This window comes from Phaenicophaeus curvirostris, chromosome Z (assembly GCF_032191515.1).
Source record: "Phaenicophaeus curvirostris isolate KB17595 chromosome Z, BPBGC_Pcur_1.0, whole genome shotgun sequence".
Classification (NCBI taxonomy): domain Eukaryota; kingdom Metazoa; phylum Chordata; class Aves; order Cuculiformes; family Cuculidae; genus Phaenicophaeus; species Phaenicophaeus curvirostris.
The window spans coordinates 23,079,124-23,095,767 of NC_091431.1; positions in this window are offsets into that span (position 1 = coordinate 23,079,124).

The window sequence follows — 16,644 nt, forward strand, 5'->3', positions numbered from 1 at the left end:
CCAGTTTGAGTGGGGCAGATTCCTTGTCTTCACTGCGTTCATTTCCATGGGCTGCCCCGCCTTTGCTCTAGATTTGATGCAATCTTTATGGAAGGTAGGCATCAATGTGGGACGCTCCAAATAACTTTTTTTCTTTCTTTTTTTTCCCCCTCTTTCTTCTGCTTACTGCCTAGCACCTGAAAATTTTATTTCTTTGTATTCCTAACTCCCTAACTGTCAAGCTCTTTTTTTGTTAATCTTCTGTGCAGTGCAGCTCTGCTTCACTCTTGGTAATTCTCAGTTTGCTCTCCAACTCATGATCATATTTGTGGATGAGGTTTTCTTCCATTCTTGCTTTTCTGTTTTCATGTGCTTCATTTCACCCTCTTCTTTTCATCAAAGCTTGCTTCTGGCTTATTTCCAGCACTGTTGTCTTCAGAATTTTTTTTTTCTCTGGTGATAGATCTTCTTTTTCTTTGTCCTAATAGAGTCGTATCTCACGTAAATCTGCCCCTCCCTGTTTTAGGGGTGGATTTCTAATTCTCTCCCTTATCGTTCTTTTGTGTTTCTATATAGTTTTTCCTTCATACAGCCTCTCTTTCTACTTCTTTCTCCTGTTTGGCCACTGCTTCTTTCTTCCTAGCCATTCCATCTGTTTCTCCTGCCTAATTCTTCTCCTCACTATCTGGGTGCAAACAATACCTCAGCTCTAGTTTTATCCTACTAGTGGGAGTCTTCTGCATCTGTTTTGCCCTGTGCATTGATCAGAGCTAAAGGTCTGTCTTTTTCTCAATGTCTTTGTTCATCTTCTTATTCCCTTTCTTTTCTGCTTATGACTGTATATTCCTATTTGAATTTGAGATGCTTGTCACAAGGATTTTTTTTTTTACAAGAAAGCTGTAAAGGATGATCAGCATGCCTCACAGTTCTCATCTGCTGTTGGTGTCTGCAATTTTTTCAGGTCTTCCCCTCACTGTCATGATTTCAGACCTTTCTTTCCTGCCTTCATCTTCAAAAGCGTGGAAGGACCTCCCACTGCACTTACAACTTATTGTTTTCTGTTTGCTGGATCCATTAATTCCTGCCCATTGACAATTTAAATTCCTCACTCAGTTGTCAAGCTAATATATCTTTTTTTTTTTCTCCAATTGCTGTCTCATAGTGGTATCTCATGTCCCAGAACCTCTTTTGTGGCTTGCCTTTGAGAAGAGAAAAGTGTGAAAACGAAGTGAAAGTCTTGGCTTTTTTTGTTTGTATTAACACTGGGTTATTACTGGCTGTCTTGTGCCAGAGCTCAGGATATCAGGATACGGCAAAACCTTTTAGCTATGTGTTGTCAAACCCTTAGGAAATAGCAAATCCAATCTTTTTTTTCTATTACTTGAAGGACCTTCAAGCTGTTTATGTCTATCCTTGGTGAGAATGTGATATTAAACTTGGAAATGGAATGGGTAAAGAAGCTCCTTGGATTTGAGTTCTTTCTCTCGACCTAATCCTACTGTATTTCAAAAATGTCTATGTTGCAAGTGAACTATCCTTGCTGTCATTTGGTAGGCAGTGGTCTTCTCTGGTAGCAGTAACCCTGAATAAAGTTGCAGGTTTCAAAACTGGAATGCTGTACAGGCACTTCTCTTTTCTTCGGCAGGAGAAAAACTAGCTGCAGTCTTCAGGCTGACAGCCAGAGAAGACCAATTGAAATGAGTACATTGACTCAGAGAAGGAATGGATTTAAGTGCGTGAAACCCAGCATGAAACCCATTTCCTATTGAAGTAGCAGGTGTTTGAACACTTAAACATACAAGATGTTGGTACCACATCAATATAGACTGTTTTAAGGGGCTTTAAAGTAGCCTCTAGCCCTTACTAACTCTTGAGGAGGTGCTGAGCTAATTTGTCTCAAGCAATCTCTCAAGGCACAGCAAGGCCAGATGAAAACGCTGAATAGACTCGTTTATCTCCACCTTTTACTGGGGATGTAGGCTGATTCCCCCTCCTCCTTGTGCTAAATTGTAATCCTATTCAGTATCACACCATTACCATTTTCAGAAACGGTGTCTTTGGGTGATGGGTTTGATGGTTTATTTTTCTCGCCCTCCCTAACAACCACTGCCTGGGACAGCTTCCTTGGTAGTCATAGACTGGACGGCTGTGCTCAAACACGTTGTTTTCCTGATACAGCACATCAGACTGTGATTTTGTGGGGCATCTGGACCTGACCATCAGGTCAGCAGTTGCATCTCCCTCAGAGAGCTAGAGCAGGATCGATTCATTGACGGAAACAGGATTGTTTCTTGGCCTCCTCTGCCCCTTTGGTCTCACCAGCAGTGACATTTTTTGTGAGGCTCTGAGGACTGCAGATTGCAGAGTGCCTTTATGTGAAGAGGGTTTGTGCCTGTGCGGGGACAGCTAGGTGGTCAGGTGTGTGTACTGTCTGTGGGTCGCAGCTGGAAAGAGGAAAGTGGCAGGTGTCTTCCAGTGGGTGATGGTAGAGGGAGAAAGGACCAGCGCAACACCTCACAGATGCTGTCAGAAGGATGGTGTGAGCAGCTGCTGCTGTTCAGCAGCTGGCACTGTCCACTTTTGCTTTCATGTGTATCTAAAGTATTTTTTTCTTTAAATCTTCAACATAGTGCTCCATATTATATCTGCTGTTTGTAGCTACTAAACATAGTTGTTTTGAGATGACTCTGCAATATGGCACATACATAATTAGGTATAATTAACTCCAGTTAACCATATGAAGTTTTGCAACACTTGTCCTGCCATGTTCTGAAGCTGGCTCTGATAGGTTTCCTGACTAACAAATGTGCATTAGCAGGTCCAAGTTATATAAACCCATCCTCATACCAGGTATTTCCTTTTTCATTTCAGTGTTGTGCCTTTGAATTAAATCATTTGTTGTTCAGTTTTCTGCCTAATTAACTTGAAGCCTGGAGGACTGTTTACCTCTAAATGCAGGATCCTCATTGTGTATCTTTGGTGCTCTTCACCTGACACTTCTGGAGAGCTGCTGATCATGATAACAATGTCCTAGTATCTAGTTTACAAACTCTATTCCTTGTCAAAGCTAGTTAGATGAGAACATGCTATATTTGAAAAAGGTCTGAGTGCTATGTATGGTAAATAACAGTTTGCCTTGCTTATTTAAACACTGAGCCAAAATTTTGGCTTTTATTCTTTTCAAAGGTTTTGTTCTGCTTCCCCTACTTTTACCTTTTAGTATTAATTTTGTTGTTGCTTTTGTTGTTCTTATTGGAAAGTACTTGGAATTGTCATGAATTGAGAAGTTATATAAAACAGGTGATTGATTGAAAGGCAAATGCAGTATGGCAGTAAAGGAAAGATAGTAATGCAGTTTATGTGTGAGGAGCATACCGTGGCGTATTGCAGCACATGCTGCTGCTCAGCGCCCCACATCTCTGATGGAAGAATCAGCATCTTCCTTTGCAGATCAGTCTAGCATTTGAAGGTGGCTCTTGGTCCTCCAGATACTGACTAACACATTTATTAATACATTGTCTCCTAAAGAACAGCTGGAAACAGCAAGGCTGCTTGTGTATACTGCAAAGTCTACCCTGTGTCCAGTTCACAAAAACCAAGCAGTGCAGGCCAGAAGTGCTGACGATGACACAAAAAGGTGTGTCTGTTGGCCTCCATACAAAACAGTTTCTTGATGTCTATGAAACAGTTCATCACTCCCCAGTTTTTCAAGACTGCATGGATATTAATTAGCTTCAGATTATAATCAAGCTGTCTCTGATTTTAATGGGCCTTGGATCAGACAGGACTTAGTGTTTATATGGTTTTCATTACAGTGTTAATTAACTTAACATGCAGATTCAGCTATGAAGCTTAGAGATTTCATTTAGATTTTATAATTGAATTGAGGAAACATGGCAGTAAATCCAGATGGGAAGTTAACGTGCAATTAATACTGACCCAAGACTGCTCATATGTAAGACACTTGTCTCTGAAGACTCACTAGGAAACCCAGTGCGTTAAATATTGATTTTGTAGCATGAGGATTTCAAACAACCTCAGTACTCACCTAGCTGTATTCTTCCTGAAGTCCAGGCTGTGTGAAACCTTGATGTCTGCAAACGCCAACAGTGAAAGTCAGAAAATCCTGTCACTTGGCAATGCTAGCAGCAGTCCTACCTCCTACAACTTTTTTTTTTCTCTAAAACACTGAAACAACAAATAGGCAGAATTTGCTTCTGTGTGGTTATGCGTGTGTGAGGGCAGATAGGGAATTGTTTTTGTGGTTTTAAAGGAATATAATTTAAAGCCATTAATAAACAGCTCATGGAAAGCTTGGAGAATGAAGTGCTCTTATCACAGCAGTTGGTATGTCTTTGCCTGGCCTGAAAGTGCCAATGCAATGGTGGGAAGGGTGGGTCAATTTCTATGCTGACCTTGTCCTTGGCACAGCCTGCAGACTGAAAGTTAGGCTGACTACTGTAAGATGTGTTGATATTAGCCTGCTGAAGTCACCATCTGTTTTACAGAAGTGCCTCAAAGTGGCACTGGGATTTGTACTAAGTACTGACTTATTAAAGAAATGAATAACCTGTTGTCTTGCCTGCTGGCAAGATTTCTAGTCACAGGTTTAGGGTAAAACCTTCTAGCTGGGGGTTTACTGGAGGACACATAGCTTGACAGGGTATGGAGATAATTTTATTCTAAGTGTCTAATAACAGATTGGGCAAATATCTCTTAAGGATTGTTCAAGTAAACCTGGACCTGTTAAGGTGCCTCTTTAGCCTGCTTTTCTGAGATCTTGAGACATGCTGTACTTTTTTATTATAGCTGGTGTTTGATATTTCAAAGACTGAAAAGTCACTGCTCTGCTGTGGGCCTGGTATGGATGGAAGACCTGACCACGGGCATCCTCATGCCTCTGAGATGGCCTGTCACCTGGAAACCTTCACACGCTGCTTAACATAGCACTTTGGGGAAACTGTGCAAAAGGTTGCAAGACTTTGCATCATGCAGCACTTGAAACTTGAAGTTTAAAAGCTCTCTAATTGCCGAAGTATGTTGGCTTCAAATGTCACTAACAGCTTAGGCAGAGAGGCAGAAAAAACAAAGCTCCTGAAATAGCTGCTGGATTTAAATTGGAGGTAATGGGGATTGTGCAGGGTGCGTGTTCTTCAGATTCACCATTCAGCAAGAGGAAGACAGTTTGGAAGAACATTTGTGTCTTGCAAATGGCAGGGGTTCATTGAGCTGAAAGATGTCATTAATGTCATAGGACAGCAAAATTCATTTATTTAAAAACAGAATGCACACAGTGTTAAAAGCATTTAAATTGTCAAAAGGGACAGAAACGAATTGCAGAAGTAGACTGCTAAACTGCATGTTAAAGGCACAAATGCATGGGCAGGCTTGGGAACAGCTCTAGACTGGCATTTCTGGAACACGTTGCTCACAACAGTTGCGCATTGCAGTCTGAACAAGGCTTGGATGCTTGACCGCTGCTTCATGCTTCCTTTCTGGCTCACATGCAACTCCTTTCGGTGCCTTGGGAAGCTCTGTGTCACAGACAAAATATGTGGCATGTTGCATTTAGTAAAGTATGAGTACAGAAAGTTAAGCGCCTGTGCTCTGCTGTTAGTAAAGGATGTCTCTCCCATGGCTCCCTTTGCTGGAAGTAGTCTCACTTCATAGCTTTGCACTTGAAAGTCTGTCCTGATACATGAGTGGACGTATCTCCAATATATCAACCCTCGTTTCCTCCTTACACATTCATTTTAACTCAGCTAAAGGACGTAGGGCATTGGAAGGCAGCAGAAAGTGTATACCTGAGCAATTGTTCAACGTCAGAGCAGGGGTCCCACAAGCCTCACCCTTTTCACATAGTATTAAGCTTTCAGAAAAGAGGAAAATCACATGATCACTTCCTCCACCAATCCCCAACCCACTTTTGAAGGCAAGCTGAAAACATCAGTGTTTGGAGCAGAGTGATGTCTGAGTCTGCAGCTTATTGCAGTTTTCAGTGCATTGTCTCTCCATGTGAAGAGCTGAAAAGCTAGGCTGGGACAAACAGCCCTGAATTGCTACTCCAGCTTCTCCTGGAAAAGCTCCACATTTGACTATGAAGGGAGAAGCTCTGTGGGGGACTGCCTGCAAACATTGGCCTCAAACTGTTTTTCGCTACACATAAAAGAAAATACTCAGCTGCCTAGAATAATTTTTGGTGGCAAGGTTTGTAGCACATGTGCACGCTGTAGCTACTTCACCTGCTTCAGGGCTTCTGACTGTGTTATGTGTAATGACTCAGAGAGCTTTCTCTTGGAGGAACATAAAAATTCACTTGCAGTCCGTCAGCTTACGTAAAAGTTTGAACTATTTTTGTTCAAGAGCATTGCTGTACATTTTTAGACTAGCTCAACTTCATGCGCATTTTGTTTGCCAAATCCGCTACTTTGCTACATCCAGTGAGAGAATATCAAAATCCCTCTGAAGCTTTTAGGGTTTGCAGTGGTGCAGAATGCTCTGTGCATCTAAATCTCAGGGGGAAACCTGCTAATTTGTGCATGGCATAATTCCCACTTTCTAAAAGTTACCAAAAATATGGAAAAAAGTCTAAGTTGAGATGTACTGCTCAGATTTAGAATGTATTAAAATAGGCTAGGGTAGATCCATATGGATTGCAGTCATTAAAACCCTCATGATGGGACTATATTCAGTCTTATTTTTGCTGTTATACAGAACTAAGCTCTATGTATCTGTGCCTTTTCTTGTTTATCCTCTGCCCCAGTTCATGCCACTTTCCATTTCGCTGTGCTTTGATTCTTGGGTCTGTTTTGTCAATTCCTCAAATAGTCACCTTTGTGTCCTTTCCCATGAAAACTCCTAAACCAAATTCAGTCTCTCTGAATCCATCTGCCAGGCCTCTGGAGGTGCTTATTTCATTCAGGCTGCTGGATGCTCAAAGTATTTCCTCTCTCTTTTTTTTCCTTTCCCTAACCTCTGTTCTTAAAGTGCAACACTAACTACAGGAGGCATCCTGTGTTGGTAAGGAGCTTCTCACATGCAGGTATTTTTTTCTGTGACTTAACTTGCTCAGAAGGAAAATGAGAATGCCTGAACTGTCTAGGATTTTGTTTTTTACGTTTTTTTCTTACACTGGAATTGTTTCTAGATGCCATGTAAAAATGTTTTACAAATGTTAGTTTTTTTATGAATGTTTGCTGCTCCCTGCTGTGTCCCAGGACACTTTGAAAATGAGAATTTTTTTTGAAGATATTTATCCTGCTGTGATTATTTATATACATCAAATTGCAGTAAACCCAAACAATTTCCTCATTGGCAATGCAGTCTGCAGAAGTCAAATAATTTCTCCTCTTGCTGTGTCAGGGACACCATGAACTTTAAGTAGTGGAGAGAAAAAAACATTTCAAAGAACAGGACTCAGGATTAACATCATGCAGTCTAATAGAAGTCTTGATATTAGGCCTTTCATCATACCATATTTATTGTTTTAATTTACTTTGGAGGTGTTCAGTATTGGTGCATGAGGTATTAATGTCCTTGCATGCTACATGCATGCTCAGAAGCTAAAAGGATTAAATGAGTACCTGAACCAGACCACAGGCCTGAATGAGGTTAGGTGTAAAGTGACACTAAATGGCTTCCAGGTGGGACTCCCTACATGCTGAAGCATACCTGGTTCTAGAAAGGTGTGTGCTCAACAAGAGAGCCAACCTGTGACTTCACTTTGAGAATCTCTGTTGCAGAGTTTAGAGCAGCCTATTGGATATACACCTTTATGTTGGAGGAAAGCCCCCATAACTTGTGTGGCTGGAAGAAGATGGCTTGCAGTTGGTTTTTGCTCCCCATGTCTCCATCTGGGCTGAACAGAGCTCTGGTGTCAACTAAATTCTTAGTCTGGGTTTCCTAACAGTGAAGTCTGTGTGGATGACAGCAGGTACTGCTGCTAGACTGAGGGTCTGTCTTCTCCTAGCTCTGTCATGGCTGCAGGGAAGTCGACAGCTTCCTCTGTTGGTGTTCTGCACCTCGTAAATACCATCCTCCCACGCTGGTGCTGGTGCGGATGAGAAGGTGGGATGTGTCTGTCAGGGTAATTTTCAGGAAGAAGGAAGGGGAATGAAGGAAACTAGTTATGGCATTGACAGGTCAAGAAGGCACTAGTCACCAGTGGCTTGTGGCACTGATGAGGGTGGCACAGTAGCTAAGCCAGCAAAACCGCTATGACTAGTTTGGATGTTAGTCACACATTGCTTAGTGTCTTGTTCCCATGCTGCTGATGCTGACCAGCAGTTCAGAGACAGCTGGAGATGCAGCATCTGCATGTAGGTGAAGAAAGCACATAGTTTTCTGCAGGTTGGCATTGATCCACAGGGCAAATAGGGGCTAGTTGTGTGATTTCTTTCTACCTTTCAGAAAGGTTATAGGGTGGCTGCTGGCCTGCTGGTGCTTTTGCTTGACACTCATGAGACTTGTGTTTGTCCCACAGTAGAAGGTCTGTTTATGTCCTTTTAGTGTGCCCATCACCACAGCATCAGATCTATGTCATGAGCAAAGAACAAGGCTAATATCTGTTGCACGTGGATCTTCCCTTCCTCTGACTCCAGATGGGGAGATCTCTGATGGTTTATTAAACAGGTGATGTTCTATGTTCTGTTTCCTCTCCAGTAAACTCCAGCAGTGGAGACAGAGTTTATAAAAGAGACAGCATCTTTTTCCCTGTTGTTTGCCTCACACTGTGCTCACTTGTAAGTATTTAGCATTTACAGGCTCTACAGTTATGCTGTTATTTCCTTTAGATGACATCCCACATTCACACAAATGTCAAAACCTCGCACTTGCTCCCTCTGTGTTGCAAGAGCTTTCCTGCCTTAGTAACAATGATGTGTGGAGCAGTGATATCTCATCTCCCAAACTACCTTTCCTGAAAAGCTGGGGTAGATGAGGGAAGCTATGAAGCAGAACAGGCATTCTCCAAGAACATTTTCAATTTTGTTTCCCTTTCAGTAAAAGGATACACTAGTGACCCTGTGAAGCTGCATTCTTTTTTCATCTATTTTACTTATTCACACAGGCACTGTGATAGCAGTCACTGAGTTAAACCCTTTGATTGATGAGTGTTCTCAACTTCTAGTGGGAATGCTGTCCATTTGGAGGCCACTGAAAATATGGAAGAATAATACTAGGATTTTTTTCAATGATTCAACTGGTCCTTTTTGCCTAGACCCCATGTCTGTGTTACATGTGTTACGGTTCTTGTGGTGTTCAGCACAGCTTAGAGCTGCAATGCTGGGCACTGGCCAGGGAAAGACATCTGCATGAGTGATGTGCTATGACCTTTTCCATGTAACATTTTGTTCTCTAGTGGGAATCCAAGTAGCATTAGGAACTGAAATAAGAGGTGAACAAGGGGTATGATTAGAGTAGGGGAAAAAAAACCCCAAACTGTACTAAGGTGAGTTGAGGTTGTAGAAAGGGGATGAGGTGAGGGAAGGGGGGGACTTTAGCTAAGAAATGTTTCCACTGAGAGAGACAGGTACCTGGTTTAGTATTTAGTGCTGAACAAAGGACTGTCTTTCTACAGGTTCCTGGGCTCAGTGCTAGTCTGCCCATTTCTATTCAGAATAAACTGCTTGCTAGATCTGCTTTTCCAGGCTCATGAAGGTGCTCAGGAGCTGCTGCTGGTCAGAGAGATGGTGGGGGTCTGGACCTGGTGCTGCAGGCGCCTTGCAGAATGCCTTGATGGCTGTACTGAACTCTCAGCTGCAGTTAGGTCTTTTTCAACTTGGAAACTTAGAAGAAAGTGGAGATATCCCCTACATCTCCTGCCCGCGTCCGAGGATTCCTTGCTCTGTATTCAAAATCAGACCAGTCTTGCCAGAAGGGAAGGCAGGTGGCTGTATTCTCCAGATTAGACCCAAGAAACAGGCAGAGATCAGCTGAAGAGCTGTTTGGAAATGCAGGCTGTGATAAGGATTTGCACCAGTGGGTGCATCTACAAAAGAGAAATGGGGTCACCATGGGATTGCTATCCAGAAGGTGAAAGAAAAATAAGGGTACATTGAGAGAAGTGAGTGAAAAGGTTGGAACAAGCAAACCTGCCACAGGGCAAATCCCTGGTGCAGTTCTCAGGTCCCTGTTCTTTGTAGAGAGGAGCACACTGGAGATGGGCATTTTTGTGTCCACACTCTCCAGTCAGTTTCTATTAATCACACTGTTAAGGCCAAGAAATTGTGGGGTGGGCGCATTTATTCTTCATCAGCTTCACTCTGAGTCTCTGTAGCAGGAAGTGCTGGAGGATGTGAACTTCTGGGAGTTTATTGGGGTGCCAGCCTGCTGCCTGCCCATTTTTGGTAGAAAAGTACTGTTGCTCTGGTGGTACAACCCCTAAGTTGGTAACACCTAGTTGTGTGTTCATGCTACTCTAAAGGGCATTGGGTTTTGTCTCCCTGTGCAGGACAAGATCGTGAAAGCAAAGGGAAAACACACCTCTCAAACAGAAAAGGCAGGGGGCTTAAGAGAAGTGTGTGCTTTTGGACAGCAGAGCTTTAAGACAGCAGAGCTTTTGGTGGAATTACATGACGTGACTGCATGACTCTCTAGGCAAAGGCAATTGGTGTGAAAGAATAGACAATGTTGCCCACTGAAGTGACAGGGCCTGATCAACAGACCTAAAACAAAACAGGAGACCCAAGGATGATTTGTATTGCATTGCTATGTGTACTGTTTAATCTGTAACTTCTCATACTGCAATAATCAGTGGCATTGTGGTGTACTATACTTAATACAGTGAATGTGGGAAAATGCATCATAGTTGCATTATCAGTAGAATTGGGCTGTGCTACTTTAATTGTGGTTTCTTTAGTGTGCATGGGATGTGAGGGGGATCATCGTGGACATGGGTGACAGTCCCTGGCCCATCAGCACCTTAACTGACCAATCAGCACGAGTGTCAACACTGTGTAAAAGGAGAAGAACTATGCTGGAATGCTGTGCCTCAACAGCCCCCTTAGTTCAAAGATAAGATACTCCATGGTTCCCTGGATCTTTCTTCTCGGGCTCTGGCCATGGTCCAAATGGGAGGACAATGGAGCAGCTGAGATCAGAGATTCCGTGTTTTTAGAATGATGTAAGTTGTTTATTTAGCAATATGAAAACTGGACACTCCTGCAGCTACTTTGGAGTCCTCATCTATGAGTGGATGCACTGCGTAGGACCTCCCAGTTGTCATGGGAAAGCTCTCCTAAATCCCTGCTGCAATTAGGGGCTTCCCAGCAACTGCAGATCTGGATGATGATAATAGGATAATTGGTGACAAATCTTTCTTATTCACTATACTTATTTTCTTGTAGTAATGATTAGTCGCATTGCCTTTAAAGCTGTTACTGTTAGCTTGTTGTTAATCACTACTAATCAGTTGTTAACGTTCTTGTTTTAATAAGTTAAGTAAAACTTGATTTCTCATAGTATTCAGGAGTTTGGGACTTTTATACTCACTGCATTCTGTGGTTTGTACTCTGTGGTAAAATACCCACCCATTTGGGAAGCCCTGACAAGGACATGTTATCATGAACCCAACTTATTTTTCCTGCCTAGCACCTTCCAGTTATATCTTACTTGATTTATTTGTTTAGTGATGAACTTCACTTTCCAGTCAAGGTAATGTTCACATTTTCTTTGATTTGAGAAACTGATATTAGGGAAACCCTCCCTCCCTTCTCCTCACAGACTGTTCTATCAAATTGGGAACTACCCATGATCCAAACGAACAACTTTCACTCATTGTTATGGGCAGACACCTGTACTTATAAAAGCTGGGAAAAATTTCTCTGTCTTTGTCCAAAAATTGCAATGGACCTGGTGGATGGAGGGAAGCAGGCACAGGAAGAGCAGGGGGCAACAGCAGCCACTTTCCTTGCAGGGCCATGCCTCCAGGGCAAGACCTACAAGGCGGGGAGCAATTCTTGTCACGTTTCAAGAGGAGTATGAGTGAACTTCCCACACAGTGAGGACTACAGAGCTGTCTGGCTTTTTCGTACTCTCTGTGCTTTGATAGCTTTTGTGCAGATTTACAGCTGCATTTGTGTAACTTTTTTTTTTTTGTTTTCCCATCCAATTCCCTGCAGTGTAGTGGTAGAGAGGGGTTATGCTTCGTGTATTCATTTGTTTATATTAGTGGAAGAAGGGGATAAGAAACATATTGGTTTATTGCTACCTGGGGTCCCTTTCCCAGTAGATTGTGGTCGTTTTTGAATATCATGCTCTTTGGTTTCACAGTTTCTGAACACTGGCATCATTGCGGAGCACCACCAAAAGTTTGTCTTTCCACGCTAGAGCAACCTGACTACTTGGGCTTGTAAATGCCATCCATTTCACCATTGTGACAGCTAGAAAGGTTATTTCCCCCAAAGTTCCATTGGAAATGAGACAGGAGAAGAATAAATCTGTGCTGGTCTTTGTATTACTAGGTCACTGTATAATCAATTAGATTTCTCCTAGGTGCGGCCCTTACTCTGTTTGTTTTCGTTTTGACATACATAAAACCTTGTATCACATCAGTCAATCTCACTTGTGGTGCTAAGTAGATACTTGTGCCTGTAGGCTTCAGATTTTTTCAGACACATGGGAAAAATCCTGCTACTTCTAGATTTGCAATGAAGTTAAGGGATGTAGAAATGAAGTGAATATTATGCTTTAGTTCTGAAAGGAGTGCTTGGGAATAACTATGCTGAGTCTGGCTGCTCTGACTGAAATACTGCTCTGTGCAAGGGAACTCAGGCTGGACGTCGTAAGTCAGAACTCCAGCTTGTAGTCACTTTGTGTGGGATGCTGGTGTCCACACTGCATTCATGCCTGTGGACAGCGTTGGTGTGAAAACCACTTGCCAGCTAACAAGCACGCTGGAGCACTGTGTGTGAAAGATGGAATACTGCTCTGTGGTGGCTTTCCTCTGATGTCTTACTCCCCAAGTACTGCCTTGCCATCTAAAGCATTGGAAAATGCCAGGTTATCTGTACTGGTGTGAGAAGATTAAGGCGAAAAATGCTCTGGGGAATGGACAAATCACTGTGGAATATGTTTGCCAATGGGATTTCTCAGGTGCTGCATGGAACAGAATTGCCTCTGGCAATTCTGCTGTTTTTCATGAAGTTGTGCCTTTTTCTGAAACTCCTGAGGGCTCACTGAGCTACAATCACTGAATGGACAGATTCTTTCTTCCTAGTGTTGTTGTGACTGTGATGTTCTGAGAACACAAGGCAAGATTTCGGGTGTGAATACCAAGTTGTACTGAACTAGCCAGTTTAATGGATAAAGCAAAGTACATGGATGGGTACTAGACAAGCTTTCAGATGCATGATTTTTCTTCAGGTCCACTCTAGATATTAGCGTATTTTTTCCGGGCTTGTTTGGTAACAACTAGAAACTATTCCAGCTCTCTTCTGCAATTTTTTGGTTTTGCCTGACTTCTGACCCTTTTTTGAGGAGTTGGGTTTTTTTTATATTTTTCTTTTCAGAAAGCTGTAGTAGAGGCAAGAGTCTAAGTTCATGCCAGGCAACTGCAACTCTTAAGTGCATGTATGCACACAAGATATTAGTGACAGAAGTGTCACTAAGTGTCATGGACAGTCATTCTTCTTGGTGGCTGAATCATTTTTCAAACTATACTTTAAAAGGTACTTATGTGATTGCTCTGCTTTCTTGAGCAGGCCTCTGCAATTTTATGTAGATAAGTTTTCTACTTTTCAGTAGGAGGCACATGAGATGAAATCTGATGGCTTTTATTTAGGTATTTGTATGCAGCTCTGGTGTTTCATTTTGCAAAAAATACCCCAGATTATTTTTATACAGAAAAAAGCATGTTGCTCGTTTAAGTGACTGCAGTGATTCTGCCAGCTCAGACACTAAGACTTCTTTAATAATACTGAATGTTTTCCAGAGGACAGCATAAAGTGACAACATTTACTTCAAGTAGCAGAACTGAAGTTGTGAAGCTGGCCATGTTTTTAACCTGAGTTAGTGCACCGTAATCCAGCCACCACTTAGCTAGTTACATCTGGGCCTATCTTTGCTTTAATATGATTTGTAGCAAAAAGCAAAACTAGATATGTAAGTCAGTAGAGGAGTTATAAATTTCATAATGAAATAAGTGATAACAGTCTAGCACTTTTTCCTAATGTGCACTATGGATCTGTAAGCAGCTACCCTGGTAGCAGAGGAGAGATATAAATGGTCGATCTGAGGACTTCAGAGGTCATCAGTGGAGTCAGACAAGAACTTCTGCTGTTAAGCATGTTTTTAACTGTTATGGCAAAGGAAGTGAATAGTGAGGGGAAAAGTTTGCTGATAGTACTAATCTTGTTCAGAGTTTTAAAGATAAGGGCTGTATCAAAGAAGGATCTCATGAAACTGGGTGGAGAATAATTAGTCAGCTAAAATTCTGTGTAGGCAAATGTAAAGGAATACATGTGGGAAGGACAACCCTAGCTATACACATGAAGGGCTCTGAGTTGACTGTTTCTATAGAGGTGCGAGATCTCTGGTTTGCAGTGGAGCTATGGAAATGTGAACCGAATGCACAGTAGCAGTACTCAGATAAGCATGGACACAGAACAACATAGCACTGGATAATACTAGGAATGGAGCAGGAGACCAAATGAAGAACACAGTTATTGCACTGCACAATTCCAGAGTGTTCCCTTGGCAGTCCCTTGCATGCACAGTCCTGATTGATGATAGACTACTTCAGTGGAAGAGATCTACTAGGCTTCTCTAGATCATCTAATCCAATTGCCTGACCACACAGAAGCTGACCTAAAGTTAAAACATGTTATTGAGGACATTGTCCAGATGCCTCTTAAACACTGATAGGCATGGGGCTTCAACCACCTCTCTAGGAAGCCTATTCCAGTGTTTGACCACCCTCTTGATAAATATATGTTTCCTTACGTCACATCTGAATCTCCTCTGGCACTGCTTTGGACCATTCCCATGCATCTTGTCACTGAATACGATAGAGAGGAGAACAGCACTTATCTCTCCCCTTCCTCTCCTCAGGAAGCTATAGAGAACAGAGAGACCCTTAGCTGCTCCCCACAGGACATGCCTTCAATCCCTCTCTGTAGCTTTGTTGCCCTTCTTTGAATACATACATGTGCCCTAACAGTCTTCATAAATTGTGGGACCCAGAACTGCACAGTGTTCAAGGTGAGGACACACCACTGCTAAGTACAGTGGGATAATCACCCCTTTTGACTGCCTGGTTATGCTGTGTTTGATGAACCCCAGGATGTGGTTTGTCCTCTTGGATCCCAGGGCACAATGCTGACTCATATGGAGGCTGGTGTCAACACCCAGATCCCTTTTTACAGGGCTGGTCTACAGCCACTCTTCTGCCAATTTATACTTGTGTTGTCCAGCATTACTCTGTCCCAGGTGCAAAATCTGTCTTGTTTTTGTTGTTGATGTTGTTGTGTTGTTAAATTTCACGCCATTGAAGTCTGGCCAGATCTTACAGGGTTTACAAAGATGCAAAGGTACAGACTGTGATGATGTGGGTGAAATAAGGACTAACCTCTACTTGGTTGCATTCTTCAGAGTTGAAAACCTGGAGATTATACAAAGGTCGATTAAACGATAAACAACATACAGGGAAAAGAAGAGAAAACTCACTCTTTCTTCTGGTCCAAAGGCTAGGGGCCTTGCAATGACACTAACTAGTAGTGGTCCAGAACAAACAGGAACGTCCATTTCTCTGAGGAGCTCACAGCTGTGGAAGTCTTTGGCACAGGGTGTTGTGCGTACTGTAAGTCTCATAAAACACCTGGGCAAAAGCCATGGGAGAAAGGCCCACTGAAGACTATATACAATCTCTGGCTTGGGAACCTACTGGAATATCACATCATGCTTGACATCTTCATATGCTTGTGGTCACAGCTGATGGTGGTATTCAATCCATATATGTTTATTCTTCAGTTAGAAATAATGTTCATACTGAATGTACATATGAGTAGTTACTTTTCTCCCCCCTTTTTCTTGACAGAGAAAATAGTCCTTTCTGGCTGCTTTAGCATCTCCAGATACAAACAAGTGGGATAGTGTTGGTCTTCTTGGAGCTCCACTGGCAGCCCAAGAGTGAAGTTTTTTGCCTTTGTGCACTGTACTGCTCCAACTGGTCCTGTCCTTTGTGGACCTCTCAGGTTAATTTTGTAAGCATCTAATGCAAGATAGGCATCAAAAGCTCTGGGAAAAATCCAGGTAATAAGTATTTCATATTTGCAGTTCATCCATTTCAGTAAAAACCGAAACATTTCATACTATCATGTCAGCTTTTCCTCCAAAGGAGGTTGCTGACAAAATGAGGGCTGTGGTCAAAAGGTGCTCTTGACCATTTTTCTTTTAAACCTAGGTCCATCCTGTTGATGTTTTTCATTCACATTACAAGCACAAAGCACACCTATTCACAGGACTGAAACGTGTGTCATGTGGAAGAGCTTTGTGCCACGAGTGCTGGTGTTCTGGGACTGTGCTGTGCATTGCGGTGAAAACTCATTTCAGATTTCTTGTCCCAGTGCAACCAACTTCTGCTTTTTCCCACACTGCTCATCTTAGAATGGAAATGGGAAGTTTTACTGCCTGAAACGTAGAACATAGACTCAGTGAAACACAATACTG